At 37.7% G+C, this 5492-nt stretch overlaps 1 long non-coding RNA gene across 1 annotated transcript; it reads left to right on the top strand.

Moving 5' to 3' along the window:
• Nucleotides 1-377: 377 nt before the first annotated feature.
• LOC136813473 (uncharacterized) lies at nt 378-4839 on the top strand. The gene is made up of 3 exons (XR_010847475.1): nt 378-488; nt 3782-3904; nt 4744-4839. It is a non-coding gene; the product is annotated as an uncharacterized lncRNA (long non-coding RNA).
• Nucleotides 4840-5492: the final 653 nt, after the last annotated feature.

Here is a 5492-nt window from a genome sequence, read left to right as displayed (position 1 = left end):
CATCCTGTTTGAGGTGCTGACTGGTAAGCGACCATATCCAGCATTTGAATGGAGAATAGTGAGCAAATTAATCGAGAAAAAAAGTTTTGCCGAGAGACTGCCATCTGAAATTTCGTTGTCCTAAGGTAAACACAAACAATTATTTTTCTTTCTTTCGAGGCTCACCTTGACTCTGTAAGGCCACACAATAAAAACGTCAACCACAATTATACGTATACAAGTATACGCCGATTGAAACGCCTCTAAGCGTGGACCACGGCGTTCTTAGGTGATATCTAGTCAACAAGAAAATAAAGCTTTTGTCAACATCTTTGGGATTCTAAACAAAACCTTTCGGAATTTCGAGTTTTTCCGTGTAAAAGATTGCGTTATGAATATCAAGAATTTAGAGTCAATACAAAAATACATTTTGTTTCATTTTCACTTTAGAATGTCTTTATCTCCTCGGTCGCCTTTTGGAAAAAGATCCAAAGCAAAGGACATCAAAAGTGAGTCTTTCCAGCGAAATTTTAAGCCAAAATGTCAAAAAATGCTAAATTTTGACAAAAATCCACTTTTTGAGATTTGACCGTTTTTTGGCCATTTTTGATCAACGAGTGATTCAAGAACCTTCAATTTTGGCCCTGTTTCACTTTAGTCTATCCTTTGGCCAATTGATATTAAGTTTTACAACTGGACACCTTTCCATCAATTCAATCAAGTCCCTGGCTGCTGTAATTCCCCTAACCTAATTTTACCTTGAGGAATACAGGGTCCATTCATTTTCCTTGAGGAATACAGGACTCATTCATTTTCCTTGAGAAATACAGGGCTCATTCATTTTCCTTGAGGAATACAGGGTCCATTCATTATCCTTGAGGAATACAGGGTCCATTCATTTTCCTTGAGGAATACAGGACTCATTCATTTTCCTTGAGAAATACAGGGCTCATTCATTTTCCTTGAGGAATACAGGGTCCATTCATTTTCCTTGAGGAATACAGGACTCATGCATTTTCCTTGAGGAATACAGGGCTCATTCATTTTCAGGAATACAGGGCTCATGCATTTTCCTTGAGGAATACAGGGCTCATTCATTTTCCTTGAGAAATACAGGGCTCGTTCATTTTCCTTGAGGAATACAGGGCTCATTCATTTTCAGGAATACAGGGCTCATGCATTTTCCTTGAGGAATACAGGGCTCACTCGTTTTCCTTGAGGAATACAGGGTTCATTAATTTTACCTTGAGGAATATAGGGTCCATTCGTTTTCCTTGAGGAATACAGGGCTCATTCAATTTCCTTGAGAAATACAGGGCTCGTTCATTTTCCTTGGGGAATACAGGGCTCATTCATTTTCAGGAATACAGGGCTCATGCATTTTCCTTGAGGAATACAAGGCTCATTCATTTTCCTTGAGAAATACAGGGATCATTAATTTTCCTTGAGGAATACAGGGCTCATTCATTTTCCTTGAGAAATACAGGGATCGTTCATTTTCCTTGAGAAATACAGGGCTCGTTCATTTTCCTTGAGAAATACAGGGCTCGTTCATTTTCATTGAGGAATACAGGGCTCATTCATTTTCAGGAATACAGGGCTCATGCATTTTCCTTGAGGAATACAGGGCTCATTCATTTTCCTTGAGAAATACAGGGCTCGTTCATTTTCCTTGAGGAATACAGGGCTCATTCATCTTCAGGAATACAGGGCTCATTCATTTTCCTTGAGGAATACAGGGCTCACTCGTTTTCCTTGAGAAATACAGGGTTCATTAATTTTACCTTGAGGAATACAGGGTCCATTCATTTTCCTTGAGGAATACAGGGCTCATTCAATTTCCTTGAGAAATACAGGGCTCGTTCATTTTCCTTGAGGAATACAGGGCTCATTCATTTTCAGGAATACAGGGCTCATGCATTTTCCTTGAGGAATACAGGGCTCACTCGTTTTCCTTGAGGAATACAGGGTTCATTAATTTTAACTTGAGGAATACAGGTTCCATTCATTTTCCTTGAGGAATACAGGGCTCATTCAATTTCCTTGAGAAATACAGGGCTCGTTCATTTTCCTTGAGGAATACAGGGCTCATTCATAAAAAATGTCTTGAAATTTTTGTTCCGCTTTAGCTTAAGAGACGAAAGCTGGTAATTTTTGAATGTTATACCTCTAGCGCAAAACGATCCGTTGACTGGCACAAACACATCTCCAGTTTTTCATTGACCCGGTTGTGGCGCCACATTTTTATGATTAAACCGCCCATGGGAGTCTACTGCGCTTCTTCCGTTCGACTGGCCCCAAATTACGATCTCGCCGATTAAAGAGGTCCGTGGATTGTACCCGCACCTAAGTTGTTGACGTGTTTTCGGTTGAAGTTTGGCCAATGTGACTTGGGCCATTTGCGTGGTCTACGCTCAGAATGGAGACCTCACAGGTCTTGCAAGGCACAATCGAGAAAAAATGTTAAAAGTTGGAGTTACTGTCTATTTTTCAATTGAAACTTCATGAGGAGTAATCGAAAACCTTAATGAGGAAGTTTTAAAATACGGTTTTAATTTAGCCCTTTTCATAAATTGCATCACTTGCACTTTTTTCAAACTATTGCTATATGGTAATCGATTACCGGAGGAGTTTAATTAAGTTCACTCTATTCAGCGGCAGATCTGAGGGGGCTCAGTTCAGCTGAACCACCCCAACCCTTTTGGTAAATAAAAAATACAAAGAAAGGGAATCAAGTGAAATCTAGTTTTCTGATCGGAACTGATTTTTCTTCTCGTTCATCTCGATATTATTTTACCAGGGGTTGTATGCGATGTTTCCGTGGTGCGCGCCACAAACTTAGCTTTTTCTGCGCTAAAAAATCTTTAGGTTATGAGTGTACGGTGTAGCTAGCTTTCCCGCGCTGTAAAAAATCTTTGTTATGATTTTTTTGCGGGATTACTTATCTAGCTGCTTCTGTGCTAGGAAAATCTTTAATTTTGAGCCTGGTTCAGAAAATGCATTCAGTGAAATGGCAAAAATGAGGTGGTTCAAGGAAATTTCTCGAAAACACGAGACCGAACCTGACCGATCGTTTTGAGCGTGAAAGATTTCCTACAAAAATAACTTTCAGTCGCATGTCGTCGCCGGCAGAATGTTGAAATGATTTGAAGGGTGGCCATTCGTACGGCAAACGACCTCAATTCTTTGCAAGTGGATTGGTATACAATGTTTTTGATCCATTACTCTTAAACTTTCGGTATCCAGTAACAAATTTTACACTGACTTGTAGTCTGAAAAATTCTCATCACGAAAGAAAATTCATTAAAAACAGATTTAATTTCTTATTTTCCAGCACTTTAACTTTTTATCTAATTATGCCGTCGTGATGCCGTTATATTATTTGAATCGCTAGAATATTCTTAGCAAGAAAATATAGGTATCTTTTTGTCTGAACGAGGTGTTCCCAAAATATAAGCCCCTAAAGTTTACGTATTAATTAGACTCAAAACAAAATAGTCTCGTCACATCGTGCTAATTATACAGATTTATTTGATCAGCAACAAAAGAAACCCACTAGCCGAAACAAACTCCCTTTAAGGACAAAGGCCCTGGTGTATGACGAGCCGTATTGCCATTGTCTTCAACAAGCTGTTTTTCTATCTCTTTACACCCCTCTGGCTTCAGTCAGGATAAATTTGATTATGTTATGAATCTTAGGCTTTAATACCTCGTTATAGTCATATCCGTAAAAGTGAAATGTAATAACGGAAATTCCAATACTGATTCAAATATATTCGATTATATCCATTATTTATTTAAGGCATGGCATTCGTGGGCTTTGATGAATTATGAGAGTGTTTTGTATTACAAGAATAGCGACACGCCCATTGCACCTCCTATGCCAGTCGTTTCCAGTTCTCCTGAATCACCAAGAAAACCTCAGGTAATTTATTAGTTTCTATGATTTCAAGCCCTAACAGACAATTTTTGAACTTTTGAACTTTTGGATCCTCGGATCTTAAGTCTAGCATTAAAACTCAGAGTTAAAATTCTACCTTTCCAACCTAATTTGGAGCACTTACAAATTGTTTGTGGTTATAAAATTTCGTGGGGAATTTCCCTTTTGTGCCAATTATTTTGGAACTGATTTTAGTAACCACTGCTCAAACTTCTTCCATCCCATCGAGGTTAAAATGTGGCACAGTAAACATTGAAGTAGCTGAGAGATTCTCGCTTAGTTGACTGAAATCAATTTTCCATCTAACATGAAACTCCCATTTTGAACGCTTGATTACTCTCAATTCCGTATGGATTTCAATCCGACATTTTGGCTATTTTTAAATTAATATCAATAAGTGATAGATGATTCTATCAAAGAATGCTCGATGATCAGGACCAGAGCTTCATACAGTGTACAAGAAAAAACAAAACTTGAATTACTATAATTAAATCTTGTTTTTTCTTGTAAACTGTATTTTTAAATCATCGAGACAAAGAAAACACGAAAGATTTTGGCTTAGATCGGTCATGGCATCTCTGGGGTCGTTTGCTCCTGGATAAAATATTGTTTCATCAAAGTTTGTCTCAATATAATCTGCAGCGGAGACAAAAAAGATCTTCTTTGTTTTTTTGTTTTTTTTTGATAATTTTCCCCCTGGAGGTTATCATTAAACAAGGCCACTATCTAATTCGAATTCTATCAACAGTTTTTTGTCCCCGCTGCAGATTAAATTGAGGTAGAATTAATACGTCGGAAAAATTATTTTTTTTGCTATATTGTAGCCGTTGGATGCGACAGTGCATAATTATACAGTTCCTGCTGTCAAAGCTTTCTTTCATTTCATCTCGGTGTCCCGTGGTAATTCGCTCATCCAAGACACTCTAAAGTTAGTTTACTGTTTAGAATAATTTTCATCGTAATTCATGATATGCACCATTGCAATGTCTTCCTAGACCCTATTGACTGATTTTACGTTACTTACCGCAAATCAGTTGTTGGGTCCGTGATGTAAGGTCAGAAGACATTGCAATGGTGCATATCATGAATACTCTTGTCACTTAACAAGAATCTTCTAGGACTTAACACTCGTTGGCAATTCAAAACTTGACAGAAATTGTAAACTTTATAATGCGTAATGTCAATAGTTTCCTACTTTGCTTTCATGATTCAATCAAAGTTTTTGTACCACGAATTTTTGGAAGTCTCATTTTCATTTTAGAATTAAGGAGTTAATTTTTAAATCAATCTTATTGTAACTTCGACTACTTCTTTGTTTTTGTCCGATAGATTGTTGACGTTATGGTTCGATTTCGGACATTATGATGACGTATACAAAGCACTTGTCGATGGATCGAAAACCATTCATATTGATCTCTGGCTCCCGGTACCTAGTCTATTTGAGCTTTAAATCTTTTGATTTCATTGTCTTTCAAAATTCACACAGTGTTTCATTGTTGAATGCCCCTTTCCATCGGGATGGAGCAACTTATCATAACTAAGGCCACTTTACCAACCCCTCTTTAGCTCGGAT

This window comes from Clytia hemisphaerica, unplaced genomic scaffold (genome assembly GCF_902728285.1).
Source record: "Clytia hemisphaerica strain Z4C2 unplaced genomic scaffold, Clytia hemisphaerica genome assembly, whole genome shotgun sequence".
In the NCBI taxonomy this organism is placed as follows: domain Eukaryota; kingdom Metazoa; phylum Cnidaria; class Hydrozoa; order Leptothecata; family Clytiidae; genus Clytia; species Clytia hemisphaerica.
This window is presented reverse-complemented; position numbering and strand designations above follow the sequence as displayed.